A 15466-nucleotide genomic window follows, 5' to 3' on the forward strand; every position below is an offset into this window, starting at 1 on the left:
TCCTCCAACAGTCCATGTACTCACTCTCAGCTCCTAGTGTCTCTTGCTCCCAGCTCCTCACACGTGCACCACAAATTGAAGTGAGCTCCTTTTTAAACCCAGGTGCCCTGATTAGCCTGCCTTAATTGATTCTAGGAGCTTCTTGATTGGCTGCAGGTATTCTAATCAGCCTGTCTGTCTTAATTGTCTCCAGAAGATTCCTGATTGGTCTGGAACCTTCCTTGTTACCTTACCCAGGGAGTTTCAGAGTAGCAGCCGTGTTAGTCTGTATCCGCAAAAAGAAAAGGAGTACTTGTGGCACCTTAGAGCCTAACAAATTTATTTGAGCATAAGCTTTCTAGAGGTCCAGCTCACTTCATCGGATGCATTGTCATCCAAAGTACAGTAAATATTTCCTCTCTGTTTCTAGCACAGAGGCTGGGGAGATAAAGAAGTAGCTGAAGGAGAGATCAAGGTGAGTGTCAGTTATTTACTGCTGTTGATGACTGAGGGAACCCCCCACATTTTGTTTTCCTAAAGTACAGTACAAGCTTCAACCTGCTTAACAGCCTGGTTAGCTGTTATTTTCACCCCTCCCAGGGTGCATTTTACATGCAGCTCCAGTGAAATGTGGTACAATTATTAATTGTTCACCAACACATAAAACAAACAGTATTATTCTTCGCCACCATCACAGCACAGATCTGATCAAACAGGAGAGCAGAAAAGGTCACCCACCAAGATAGTGATTCAGAGAACAATTCTGAGAATGTAAATAAACTCCCGGAGGTTTTTTTTTTAAAATTTCCCTCTCCCTGTTTAAAAGAATTGGCCTGTTTGAACTTCCTAGGGAAGTCAGGAGAGTATAAGAAATTGTTAGGCTTGTATCTGGCTGCGTTTCCTTTCTGATGAGAAAATACCCTCTCATCTCCATGTCTAAGGGGATGAATTCTTTATCTCACATTGTGATTGTGCAGGAGCATGAAATGTATCCCTAACCTTGATCTGCATCCCCATTTCACATTGCAAGAGCAACAAGAGCAGTGACATATAGATTTAGAATAGGAAATCCACAAAGGGGTATGTGTGTGTGTGTGTGTGTATACACACACATTCCAAGAACTAGACTTTTTCTGTCTTTAACACATATGTTGTTATTTAAAGTTAACTCATATGTGCACAACTCCCCAGAGATGCTCAGGGGCCCTGGTTTGTGAGCTTCTGTCTCTGTGGGAAGCTCCCGCCTGCCTTTCTGCAAACTGTCCCCCTGCTGCATTCAATGCGACGGATAATCTGAAGGCCCATAAGAAAGGAATTAAATGCCCGTTATCACGCTGCCATGTTCCATTACTTTGTTTTAAATGAACGTGAAGGGAGAAAACACAAGTGGAAAGTTAATTAAGCCACTGAAATGTCTGTGAAGCAACATTAAGGGTGGATTGTGCCATCACTGCTCATGCTGGCGAGCAGTTGCTCACATGCGTCAGTGAGTAAGAGTGGCACAGCCCACCCCTTCACTGTGTATTTTATTTTTTCTTGTGGATTTAGGGCTGGTGAAGTGTGACTGATGCCCAGCCCTGGAGCCAGACATAGAGTTCGATCTGGTGGGGAGTTTGGTAAAGGTGTGACCCTAAGAAGTGCTGCTAAGAAACTGCTCTTTATTTCCAGGCCACAGGAACTTGACATTGGTCAAGTTTACAAAGGTGAATGCCCCTGCAGGGCTCTCTTGGCTACTCCTTCAGGGGGAAACCAACTGAAAGCAGAGGGTGAGCTCTCACCCTTCTCCCTGGCTTTCGGGAGCTCAGTTCCTCCAGAGCTCTCTCTCCTCATGGGCTGGTGAAGTGAGGGCCCTCCCCAGGCAGGGTTCTCCAACATGGGAGCAGTGAGAGGAACTGGGGCTGGGTGAGGGGTCCTGGATTCTCAGCCTCCCTGGAGCAGCGGCACCCAACAAGAGGAGAGGAAGAGGCCCCCATCTGCCTCTTCCACATAAAACTCTGTTGCCTACCAGCTCCCCTTCCAGCTAGGAGGTAAGGGGTGAAGGGAGACTGCTCTGCCTGCTCCAAGGGAGATCAGAGGAATCAGCACCTACTATGCCTCCTCCACTCCAAAGGACAAAATTCCCCAAGGCAACAAAATGGCCCTGTCAGCTGCCTGCCCCCTGCTGGCAGAGCATATGTGTGGGGGGCAACTTTAGGAGAGGTAACGGGCACTGTGTGGTGCCAGATGGGAAGAACAGGAGGGGACGAAAGTGGAAAATTGAGAGAATGGCAGAGGAGCAGGACAGGGACACAGGGACTTAGATGGAGAGGGGAAGTTAGTCAGGGAAATGTGAAAAATGACAGGGACAAGGGTGTGGCAGAGAGGGGGAGGCAGGAAGTGCTGTGATCCTAGGAGAGGAAAGCAGAGCTCAGGTGACAAGAGGAAGTACAGAGATAACAAGTCTGTGGAAGTCAGGTGCCACAATTCAGCCACTAGTGCCACATTCAGGCCAGAGCAATGTCTGGGATGTGACCATGCAGGAGACGGGGGCTTGAGAGATCCTGCAGTAGGTGAGAGATGGACATGAGAGCTCAGAGATCGTACGGAGAACCTGCTCTGGTGCCTGCTGGTTCTGCTGCACATTTGCTAGTATTGAAATAGAATTTGCCTCTGTCCTGTTCCAGCTGACTAGATATTAATGGTCCCATATCTAACACAGTATCTCCTTCCTTCCCCACCTCCATAGCATCTCTCTCCCATGCTATCTAAATGGCAGGAAAGTCAGTTGGGGAGGCCCTTCCGGTTTTATGTTAGATTGTGAATCCTAGTCAAGTCTGCACAACGCCATTTATAGAAGTGGGGGGCAGGGGACGACAGCACCCAACCGCAGCCCCTCCCCACATGCCTTGGCCCAGATCCACAAAGGTCTTCAGGCACCTAACACCTATTATTGTGCCCTTGCTCTTACACATGTACTTTTGTTGGGCTGTTTAGGGTCTTCTTAGGGACAAGAACTCCTTTCAGATTTCTCCTCTTGTCCCATCCCATTGCCGCAAGCTGGTGTTACCCTTCCATGGTAGGGCTGCTCCTGGGCTCATAAGAAGCCACTGCTGGGGCCCCAGCCAGGTGCAGAAGACAAAGGGTTTTATGGGGCTGTTGGCCCCTCCCATCAGGGTCCCACCCACAACAGTCTCACTCAGCAGCAGCAATTGTTCACCAACTAGTCCCATGTAGCAAATCCAAACACTAGCCCTACGTCCAGCATCCCTTCACCTGAATGGCTCCAGCAGGCTCTAGCCCATTCCTGGCCCCTGCCAGGCCTCTCTCTCAGAGCTGGAGCTCTATATTCCCTCCCATCCAGAGCTCTCCCCTTTTAGCTCCTCCTGCCCAGCCTGACACCTCTTGCAGGTGTAGCAGGGCAGGCTCATGGAGCCCTCAGGAGCTCAATAACCCTTTCCTGGCCAGAGTGGGGTTTGGATAACCCCTCACAGCCTCCTTATCACAAGACCCACCAAGAAACATCCCCTCTGATTTTGAGCCATCCTCTTATTTTGTTCTACTTTAACCAAAACTTCCATGTTACTGAAGGCTTGTCCCCCCTCCCCCCCCATGACAGCCACACTTGGCTCTTCAGTTTGCTCTGTGAAATGCAGTCATTCCTAGTCACTCAGCAGCCCCCAAAGCTGGTGGACTGTTTGAAGTCTAATTTTAGAGGCCCAGGTGAGCCATTTAATAGTCAATCTCTGCTTTCATGACCCCAGTATGTAGGTATTTGGGTGAGTCTGTGCTAGCACAGACTGCTCAGGACTGGAGGAGGGAGGGAGGGTAAAGATGGCTGTATGCCATCTTTGCACCCTCCTGAGTCTCCACTGCTCTGGAAGCTGAAACATTGCCTGGCCTAACTTAGCTAGGCCCAGGGCAGCACCACTGCTGAGAATATTGTAGCACCTGATCCCTTATGCTCTTGGCATTCCCCGTACAGCAGGGCTTGTGGGAGAGTCTTACAGAGCAGCTGATAGCGGTCTTATGCATTGCCTGCACCAGAGGAATTCTTATCTAGCCATGGTGGGAAAACGCAAGGACCACCGCAATGAACAAGGTCTGTAATGGGGGTTCAAATCTCATTCTTTGTGTTGACATTTCTACTGTCTTTATCATCCTAAGGGAGCCATTTATAGGGTTGAAATAAGACATCTGCTCTGCTCATAGTACTTCTACTGTTCAGGACCTAAAAACAAGAGCTGTCTCCTCACTGTATTTTAGCTCTATAAAGGGCCCTCAAATTATGCAAAAAGCAAGGAAAAGTGTAAACAATTGTAAACCATCACTGCAAATTGTAAAAGCCCCACACGCTACTCTCTAACAGGTCTAGCTCACCACACTAAAAACCTCAAGTCATTTAGCAAGTTTCCCATTTTGGGGAGGGGGAACAGGGGATATGTGTGTGTATTAACTGGCACCAGCTGCCTCCCTACAACAATAGAAATGTTTGAAACATGTAGCAACATCCTGTGACAGAATTCAGGAGTGCTACTGAGTCACCAGCAAACCAGGGATAACTCCTGATTGGCTTCCACAGGTGCTGGGGGAAGATATTGAAGGAGGGATGAAGAATGCAGGACAATCAGCTTCCACAGGGTAACATGGTTCTGTCATGTTACAGTCTTATTTCTTCTGGTTAAATGGCTGTATAGGCTGTTAGATCTTGGAGAAACACTTGCTAACAACAGTAAGTTGTGATGCAGTCCTTTCTAGAAGTTGAGTGTGTTATATGTTCATTCCTTCATCTCTCTGACCGAATCATTTTGGAGATGTAGTGCTGCCACTTATGTGTGCAGACATTCAAAGCAAACACACACACACACCATGATGCCACAACATTACACTGCAAGGGAGACAGGAAACTCTAGGGTCAGGCTTAGACTAGGGAATTTTAGAAAAACGTTTCCCCGGTGCTACCATTATTTTAACTGCACTGCTGGTAGCAGCAGTCAGAGTCCTAGAGCACACAAAGCTGGGGCCACTTCTGGAATTTTGAATACCCTATAATTTAGACCCAAACACAAGGGGGAATTTGTGCCTAAAATCTCCCCTTGTAGACAAAGCCCTGGGAGACAGCAGGAGAGGATGCCTATGTTGGCAAACTACAGGCATCTGCTTCTGCTGTCTCCCAGGGCTTTGTCTACACGGAGAGATTTTATGTAAAAATCCAGGGCACTACAGTGTGTAAGTAATGGTTTGGAGTGGAGCTTGTCTTTGTTTTTGTGTTGGGTAAGACCAGTTGGGTGTGTTTGATTGCGCCATCACTCTCTGAATGCCTGAAGGAATTTCAAAAGCCGTATCAAGGATACAAGCACACGGAGAACTTTTCTTTGGTGCCTGATCTGGAGTGGGAGGTTAAGCATTCATTGTATGATGCTGTCACCACTTAAGCCTTACTGCGGTAAGTACTGTGGCGTTCCCTCCTCAAATGAAACATGGAAAGATTCCCTCCTGCAGGGCTGATAATCCCGCTATCAGCTGCTCCTATCCCCTTGCCAATCTGCACTAGTCCAGCTATAGAGAGAGCCCACGCCAGAACGCTTTCTGCTCCAGTTACAGCCGTGAAGCCCCACTGGAGCTAAAGGAGTAGAACAGCACAGAGAGTGGCCCAGCATGTTTACTTTCTTCAAGGGAAGGCCTTCTGTTTGGATAGATTAGCTCCTTGCCTGTGTTTTCCCCGGCACAGCAATGCCAGCACCACCCCAGGATCCCCTCTTCATCAAACCCCACCCCCAGGATCCTAACAGTGGCAGCCTGTGTTCTCCACATTTCCTTCTGATCTCTCCCACCCTGTCTTCCAGCTTTCTGGGTTCCTCCTTCAGGGCTGTCTCCTGAAATAACTTTATGAAAGAGAATAGTACATTCCTATTTCAACTCCAGGCTTGGCATTCAAGTCAAAATAAGCAAAGATCAGTCACAGCGTGGGAGGTAGAAAGAGCCCCGCTGTAGCTTTGTGACACATCTTACAACCTCTGTTCCCATTTCTCTTTCTGGCTTGTAGGCTGAACTACCAGCAACGGAAATTTATCCTCTCACCCTCTGACTATACAGGAGTGGGCAGCGTGACACAAGAAATAAAGTCAGTAGGTGGTAATGACCTTGTGAAAAAGTGTGTGTGTTGCAAAGAAGAGATAATTACAGAAAATTAATCTCACCCGCCATGCCCCTGCACAGCCAGGACTGGAATGCAGCATCACAGTGACCACATGATCTGCACCTTTTACCCCTCCTGCTCTCTTCCAGTGCATCCTCCTCCCAGGTCTCATATCTCTGGCAGTCACCTGGCTCCAGGTGGAATTACAGAGATCTCCCACTCTCAGACTGGGCCCCAGGCTGCAGTCCCCTGGTGCTAACTGTGATTACTCCAGTAGGTCTGAGTCTGCAGAACTGAGCCCGACTCCAGGCAATGACAAGGGGAATCAATGACCGAACAGCCCCCTTTAAAACAAAGTATCATTTATTTAGAACAAAGGCATTTAAGAGAAAACAGCTCTTCAAAACCACAAACCAGCCTACATGCACATCTAGTTCATCAGGAGTTTAACCATTTTTCATGCAGGGATCTGGCAGGACTAGCTCCCTAGAGACAATTCCACAGAGCTTCTCTCTCTGTCAACTTGTCTCCCTGTCAGAGCTCACAGACAGCCCCTGGCAGCTCACCCGCTTTGCAGGGATCAAGCCACTATTATCTGTGTATAGCCCTTTGATCTGGTAACTCCCAGCATTGGCTAAACAAGGTTTGCAATTGGTTGGAGGCAGGACACAGGCTTCTTGAAGTTAACAGTCTGCCCCATTGTCTTTCAAGTGTGCACTTGGTGTTCCTATCTGGGAAGCCTTCATGCACACAGCCCATTGAATTCAAGCAGTATAGGCATATAACAAACATTCCACTACCCTCACTGTAAGTTAGATCACTACAATAACTTCTCTTCTCTGATCCAGTCAGCTGCTGTGTCCGCAAAATCTTTATATCTCAGCATACATAACACTCTTACATACCAGTTCTCTGTCATACCTTAGTCCTTCTGCTCTGAAAGCACACACTTCTATCACCAGAGCTAAAGGAGATCTCCCTTAACTGGCAGTAGTAATAGTCCCCTTATCCTCTGTGTAAGGCAGTCTCCAGCAGGCAGTGTCAGTACATTAAAACTTTTCAATACTCATGAGTGATGGAACAAAGCAGAGTCTTGGGTGGGTTATGATAAATGTGGATATAAATCCTACCCAGAAGCCTATACTGTGTCTAGGAGCCCTCAAGTTTATGACGCCTTGCAGAGGTAAAGTTAGACTCCATGAGGAAGGGTAGAGCCCCTCAATTTAAGGAAAGGGGGGTAGAGACAGAGCCAAGAGTGAATAGGAGTTACAAAGGACATTTTGGGTGAATGACTTTCTGTATATCTACACTGCAATTAGACACTCGTGGCTGGCCCATGCCAGCTGATTCAGTCTCATGGAGCTATTTAATTGAGATGTAGACAGCACCTGGTTGGGCAATGGCTCTGGCAAGTCCTCAGCACTTCAGGGATCCTCTTCAGGCTCCAGCCCCAGCAAAAGGCTGGAGTCTGTCTCCTCCGGTGGCTCCAATATAAGTGAACTGCTGGGCCCACTTTTTATACTGCCTGTCCCACCCCTCAGCTTTTGGTGGGGTGGGTGCGGGTGTCTTGCAGGGAGGCTATGCCCCCTCACTACAGACAGAGGAGACAATTCAGAGTTGAGTCCTAGAACTCCCTGTGACAGGTTCGGTCACAGAGACCTCCTTGGGACTGTCACCTGACGTGCTGGAATTATCTCTGAGCCCATTTTCCCTGCTAGCTTGGGACTCCAGAACCCTGCCTTGTTGAGCCAGACACACCAGCCTGCTGCAATACAGACCCAGGCCTGAACCACAACCCAAAGATGCAAACTTAACTGAAAATGGCTTAGCAAGTGCTCCTGTCTCCAGTACCCAGACACCCAGTTCCCAATGGGATCCAAACCCCCAATAAATCTGTGTTACTCTGTATAAAAGCTTATACAGGGTAACCTCATAAAGTGTCTTCTCTCTATAACGTTGACAGAGAGATATGCACAGCTGTTTGCTCCCCCAGCACTCACTTAGTCTGGGTTAATTAATAAACAAAAGTATAAAAAGTAGGATTTAAGTGGTTTCAAGTAATAACAGACAAAACAAAGTAAGTTACTGTGACAGGGTCAGGCCAGATGGCGACAGGTGAGTGATCCTATTGGAATCCAGGAAGTGGGCAGAAGCCAGCCCACTGCTAAGGGACCTCCCCCCAAGCTTAAGGGGAGGATCCACATGCCCTGGAAGCCAAATGATTCCGGGGGACAACTAATGAGGTAACAAGGACAGGAGTGAGGTCAAAGGGTCAAATGAAGGGAACCTGACGGGGACACCGAGCAGAGAACCCTGGACAGCGCCATCTTCTCCTTAAAGGCATCAAGGGAACCAGCGGACGCCGCCCAGAGGAACTCTGCCCGGTTGTGTGAGCAGATGGAGGATAGGAAATAGGCCCCACAGCCATAGGAGACCCCATCGGCAAACCCCCTCTCCCTGGTTTTATAGTTGGCCATTTTAGCCAGGGTTAGGAGGAGGTTGACCAAGAGGTCCTGTGACTTTGTGGGGCCGCGGATAGGGAGTGCATAGACAAGAAGGTGAGGGGAAGAGTGGAACCAAAAATGTAATGGGATGTCTAAGAGGAGCCGGAATAGGGGCTGCAACTTGGCGCACTCCAGGTAAATGTGCACCAGGGTCTCCCTCATGCCACAGAAGGAGCAGGTGTCTGGGATGGGGATGAACCGGGCCAAGTACACGCCCATGCTCACGGCCCCATGAAGGAGCCGCCAACCAATATCCCTGGCGGACCTCAGGTGGAATATAGGCTGGCCCGCCACTTTGTGTCAGGGCAGGACGTGAGGGTGAGGATGTGCAGCCGGCTCACGGTGAAGGGGTAGGCTGCTCGGATCCCTGGGGCAGGGGCCCAAAGAAAAGGTCCAGAAGGCCTGAGGTGGAGGGTGGGTGGGGCGTGCCCTCTCGTAGGACCTGATCAAGATAGGCCTGAGCAGCAGGCGGTAAAGCAGCCCTCACCTCCTGAAATACATGCCAGGGAGTACGAGGCCTAGAAAGTCCCATGTGCTGAGTGAGTGTCAGGGATCCAGCCAGTGTCCCCGGTCGTAGTCCAGGAGGTCTCCGACATTGGTGTCTTCTGCCAGGACCAACCTCTGGCGCACCGAGGGGGACTCTGCCACCTGCACACGGAGCTGGGGGTTGTGTAGCAGGGGCTCCGCGAGGAGATGTGTCTCCTCAGTGGCCACCACGGACCTGGCTGCTGACAACAGTTTCCAGGACCGGAGGTGGTCATATTGACCAGTAGCCTGGAGAGGTCTCGTGGAAGACCTCTCGGATGGAGATAAAGGAGCTGCTGGTCATATTGGAGCCCTCGGAAGCGGCACAAGAAGGCATGCGCCAGTGCTCTCCACGCCGGACTATCTGCACCATAAGGGAGCCTCTGCAGGGCCTGGAGGCAGAAGACATGGACCTGAGTGCGCAGGCTCTTCAGGCCCTGCCCTCCGTCCTCCAGGGGCAGGTGGAGGATCCCTGCAGAGACCTAGTGTACTCCTGGCCGAAAGAACTCCAGCATTGCCATCCGGAGGTTGGCCAGGAAGCCCAGGGCCGGGACCAGGGTGTTGAGCCAGTACCAGAGCATGGACAGGACTAGTTGACTGAGCACCAGTGCCCTCACTCGAAGGGAGAAGCACCGGAGTAGTCCTGTCCATTTCTGGAGCCTCTCAACCGTGCCAGTTCTCTAGAGGAGATGGATGCATGGCAGAAAGGTAAACGCCGAGTTAGAGCAGCAGACTGCTCCACCAGATGGCCTGAGGCACGGGTGGGAGGGAGCTTGCCTGCCACCCATCCCCGACCACCAGGCCAGAGCTCTTGACCCAGTTGACTCAGGCAGAGGAGGCTGCTGAGTAGATGGCCTGGCAAGCCTCCACCCACGCCAAGTCGCCCAGGTCCTGAACCACGAAGCGCATGTTGTCAGCGTACGCTGAGGGGACCAGCCGCAGCTCCAGCTCTCATAGCAACAACTCTGTCAACCTCCGACGGAGGAGACAGAGGAAGGGCTCGATTGCCAGAGCATACAGCTTGCCCGAGATGGGGCACCCCTGCCCTATTCCCCACCCGAAGCTGACCGGTTTAGTCAGGGTCCAGTTGAGCCTGACCAGACACTCTGCAGAGGCGTACAGCACCTGGAGAAAACCCACAAACTGGGGTCCGAAGCCAAATGCTTGCAGAGTGCTCAGGAGATACCTGTGGTCCACCCTGTCGAACGCCTTCTCCTGATCCAGGGACAGGAGGGCGAATGACAGACCATCCGTACATCCAAGCTCCAGGAGATCCCGGACCAGATACAGGTTATCAAAGATGGTACAGCCTGGAATGGTGTAGGTCTGGTCTGGGTGGACCACGTCCGCCAGCACAGACCGCAGCCACAGCGAGATGGCCTTCGATACGACTTTGTAGTCCATGCTGAGGAGTGAGACGGGACGCCAATTCCAAAGGTCGCGGGGGGATCCCCTTCTTTGGGAGGAAGGCGAGCATGGCTCACCTGCATGACAGGGGGAGGACCCCGCTCTGGCCCTCCCACACATCTCTGCTGTATCCGTGAGGGGGGTGCCGTCCTCTGCCAGAAGGCAGGTGATGTGCTTCTTGGCCCCCCTCTTTCTCCAGGGTGTAGAAGAAGTGGGAGCCGCAATCCATCTCCCGCAGGAGGCAGATGCGGGATCGACAAAGGCACCCCAGGCCCGATGGTCCTCAAGGGCCCGGAGCTCCTCCCACTTCTCCCAGCATGCTCCGCAGAGGGATGGGTCCTTGGGGCTGGCAGCCAGACACCTGTCCAGCTCTAAGACCTCCCATTCCAACTGCTCTATAGTCACATCCCTCCGCCGGCTTGCGCCCCGGATGTAGTCGCGGCAGAAGAGCAGGGCACGCACCTTCCCCACATCCCACCACTGCCACACTGAGGGAAAGGCATGCCTCTGCCCTCACCAGGCCAGCCAGAAAGCCCAGAAGGATGCCACAAAGCCCACATCCTCCAACAAGCTCTTATAAAAATGCCAATAGGCCAGCCCTGGCCTCTCCGCACTGAGAGAGGCAGTGATCCAGATGGTGATCCGAGAATGGGGCCAGCCGAGCGCTGGAGGAGTGGGCCAGTGAAAGATGGAAGCGTGACAGGTAGATGCGGTCCAATCGGGAGTGGTGAGACCGCTAGGCCTCCACCTGGACGAAAGTGAACGTCGAGATGTCGTCCGGGTGGTGGGCACACCAGACATCCACCAGGGAGTGACAGTTGACAATCTCCTGGAGGACGTCCATGGCAGCTGGGCATTGCTCGATCCGAGAGCGGTCCCACTTGTTGAGGGTGGTTTAAAAGTTCCCACCCAGGACCAGGCACTCGCGAGGATCCGAGGAAGGTGGACACCAGCTGATAAAAGCACAGCTGCTCCGGGCCCGACGTCAGGGCATAAACTTTGACGAGGTTGACCACTAGCCCCTCCATGTAGACCTGGAGGTGCAGCAGAGAGCCTGACACAGCCTTGGTGACCCCCAGCACCTCGGGCCGTAGGTCGAGGGAGAACAGGGTAGCCACTCCAGCTGTACGAGCTGTGAGATGGCTAAAATAGACCCCGTCCCTGCACTCCAGCCACCAGCTAGCTTCAGTGGCTGGATCTGTATGGGTCTCCTACAGGAAGAAAACAGAGTACCGCCCCTCCCGAAGGAAGGAGAGCACCTGGCACCCGTGGAGACCCATCTTACATCCCTGGGTGTTTAATGTGGCAAAAAGAAAAGGAGTACTTGTGGCACCTTAGAGACTAACAAATTTATTTGAGCATAAGCTTTCGTGAGCTACAGCTCACTTCGTCAGATGCATTCAGTGGGTTATTTTTCCACTGAATGCATCCGACAAAGTGAGCCGTAGCTCACGAAAGCTTATGCTCAAATAAATTTGTTAGTCTCTAAGGTGCCACAAGTACTCCTTTTCTTTCTGTGGATATAGACTAACACGGCTGCTACTCTGAAACCTGTCATGTGGCAAAGGAGTTTGGTTCTATAGTGAGGGCTGGAGGGGATCCTTGCTGGCAGGGATGCCTGTGGCCGCCCTTGGGCCTCGCAACGATCTGTTGTACTGGTGCCACACAGCCCGTCTCAGACCCCATCTCTGGAGAGGGTGGCAGAGGCAAAACAGCAGCCCCTAAGGGGTCAGGACAGCAGAACACAAAGGCCACCCCCTGAGGGTTGTCCAACAGGAAGGGGAATGAGATGACTCCGGGGCAGTGTCAGCATAGGATGTGGGGCTAGGGGGGAATATGGGAACAGGGATGGGACTGGGATCAGGGAGGGGAGCAGACCCAGGATCAGTGGCCCAGGCAGCTGAGCTACCAAGGTATGGCACCTCCCAGCCGGGCTCAAGAGTGAGGGGAAAAGGAGCGGGAGGGGGCCCTCAGTGATGCCAGGCTCAGGCACCATAGCAGGCTGTGTGCCCGCAGCCACAGCATCAGGGCATGGAAGTTCAACAGAAGGGCCCCTCACCTGGGAAGAAAATCGGGATAACCCCCTGTTGGATTGGGGCAACCAGAGCGCTCAGGGCCTGTCTGCATGGCACTGCCCATCACTGCAGTGGGCTCAGCAGACACTAGTGGGGTGCTGGCCACGACTGAGCAAGGGGATGAGTCCAGGAGCTCCCTGAGAGTGGGAACAGTGACTGGGCGGCAGGGGGGGGGGGAGAGGAGGGAGGGGTAAAAGGAGGGGAGTGTGAAGCTGCCCAGATCGAGGCCCGCTGATGATGGGTCGTCCTCTCTGAGTGACGAGAGTCAGACCTAGGGCCTTGATCCCCTCAAATGGAGAAGTCTCCACCCACTACCCCAGGGGCCTCCCTGCCAGTATCCGAGGCAACACTCACCTCGGTGCCGACAGGAGGCATGGATGGCAAGGGGGTGAGGATGGAGGGTGATGGTATGGAGTGTCGGGAGTGGGGGGGGGGGGCAGCATGGGGAAGAGAAAGCTCCCCCTGGGACAGGCCCTCTATGCCTGGGGCTAACTCCACCACACCCTCCCCCATGGATCCCGCCAGACTGCACACAGTGGAGGAGTGGCCCACCTCTCATCTGGGCATGTTGGGGGGCTGTCCTCGGAGCCTGAGAGGGAGCAGTGGCAGGCTGGGAAGGAGGAGGAGCGGGAGAGGTGGTTGGCTGGCGACTATGGATGCCAGTGCCCCGGGGGGCAATGACAGGCAGTTTGGCAGTGGCGGTCAAGGCAGTAGCCACGGGGGTGGGGACAGGGACAGGGAAAGAGGTGGAGGAGGGGCAGTGGTTCCACCCAAGGGGACCCACCCACCTTTTCCCCTGCCATAGTCAGTGTGGACAGGGAACAAACACCAGAGAAAAAGAAAGGGGAAGGTCAACCACTCCTTCCTGCTAGGCTGTGGGCAGAGGAGGAGGGCACCGAAGGGAGAGGGGGGAAAAGAGTACGGTGGCACCTACCAAGGCAGGGAAGGAGTGGTTCAGGCACCAACCCAAGATGGGATTTACGGCTTCTCCATCTGCACTATATCATGGGGGGGCGGGGGGTGTAGTGAATAACAGGGCTCAGCGCATTTGGAGGGGATGTGGGAGCACAGAAGGAGGGGCTGGGCAAGGCAGGGGCACTGTGGAGGGAGAGGGGAGAAACAAATGGGCTGGAAGCAGAGTGGGGACAGGGCAAGCAAACCAAAAGGACTAACTTCAGGGGCCGGGTCGGGCAGGCAAACAAACAGACCTCCTGTCAAGGTTCCTCCCCCACTCTGAACTCTAGGGTACAGATGTGGGGACCTGCATGAAAACCTCCTAAGCTTACTTTCACCAGCTTAGGTTAAAACTTCCCCAAGGTACAAATTAATTTTATCCTTTGTCCCTGGATCTCCACTGCCACCACCAAACTCTAACTGGGTTTACTGGGAAACGTAGTTTGGACATGTCTTTCCCCCCAAAATCCTCCCAACCCTTGCACTCCACTTCCTAGGAAAGGTTTGGTAAAAATCCTCACCAATTTGCATAGGTGACCACAGACCCAAACCCTTGGATCTGAGAACAATGAAAAAGCATTCAGTTTTCTTACAAGAAGACTTTTAATAGAAGTAAAGAAATCCCCTCTGTAAAATCAGGATGGTAGATACCTTACAGGGTAATTAGATTCAAAACATAGAGAATCCCTCTAGGCAAAACCTTAAGTTACAAAAAAGACACACAGGCAGGAATAGTCATTCTATTCAGCACAGTTCCTTTCTCAGCCATTTAAAGAAATCATAATCTAACACATACCTAGCTAGATTACTTACTAAAAGTTCTAAAACTCCATTCCTGTTCTATCCCCGGCAAAAGCAGCATACAGACAGACACAGACCCTTTGTTTCTCTCCCTCCTCCCAGCTTTTGAAAGCATCTTGTCTCCTCATTGGTCATTTTGGTCAGGTGCCAGCGAGGTTACCTTTAGCTTCTTAACCCTTTACAGGTGAGAGGATTTTTCCTCTGGCCAGGAGGGATTTTAAAGGGGTTTACCCTTCCCTTTATATTTATGACACCTCCCAAGGGTGAAAGGCGGGGCAGGCAAACAAACTGAAGCTATTAAGGTCCAGGGCAAAAAGGGCAGGGGAGAAGGGTAGCAAGGGGCAGGTAACAATGGGAAAAGGGGCAGGCTGCAGCAGGAAGGCTGGTGGGCAAGACAGACAGTAGGAGAGTCCACCAGCCAAAGGCTGCAGGGGAGAGGAAGCAGTCCAAGGGGAGTGGGGGGCCCATGTGCGCTCACATGCACTTGTAAATCAGTTCAAACAAAGTGCTGCTTCAGGCCCAGGTGGTGGAAAAGGGGTGACGCAGGCAGCCGAGTCCCAGAGTAAGGAGTGGAGGCAGATGGTAAGTGGGGGTGGTGGAGGGGGAAACGGTGGTGGGGATAGCGTGGACAGATAGACCAGGCTCCACACCCCACCCCACCCTATCTTCCCACAGAAACAGTCGATATCCTCACCACAAGAGCAAAGTTGAAAAAAAGTTACTCAGTCCTTTAGGTGGCCCCCCTCCATGGTGTCCTGCAGGGTTCCTGCCCACTCCCTCAGCAACAGAGGTCTCCTTCTTCCTCCTCAAGGCACCAGCAGGCTTCCAAGCAGCAGAGGCAGCACCAGGCAGGAAGGACTCCTCAGGTGGTGGCAGCAGAATCAGGGTTGGGGTCCCTCACTCCCCCTTAGGGGAGCAGGCCAGCAGCCCTGAAGGAGAAGCAGCAGCAACCTAGGAGCCCACCAGCCAGGGCTGGGGTCTGGCCAAGATGAGAAGCTGAGGCAGCAAGAGCTCTGGGCCTAGCAGTAGCTCCACACCCACAACAGAGTGTTGTGGAACACAGATATTAGCCCTAGAATGTTAAAGGCCCTTTTTCCTACAAATTG

At 52.3% G+C, this 15466-nt stretch overlaps 1 long non-coding RNA gene across 1 annotated transcript; it reads left to right on the plus strand.

Annotated features, from left to right (window-relative positions):
* Positions 1 to 409: 409 nt before the first annotated feature.
* On the plus strand, positions 410 to 6094 carry LOC142073476 (uncharacterized). The gene is made up of 2 exons (XR_012670371.1): positions 410 to 454; positions 6002 to 6094. It is a non-coding gene; the product is annotated as an uncharacterized LOC142073476 (long non-coding RNA).
* The last annotated feature ends 9372 nt before the right edge of the window (positions 6095 to 15466 follow it).

Source organism: Caretta caretta, chromosome 10 (assembly GCF_965140235.1).
Source record: "Caretta caretta isolate rCarCar2 chromosome 10, rCarCar1.hap1, whole genome shotgun sequence".
NCBI lineage: Eukaryota > Metazoa > Chordata > Testudines > Cheloniidae > Caretta > Caretta caretta.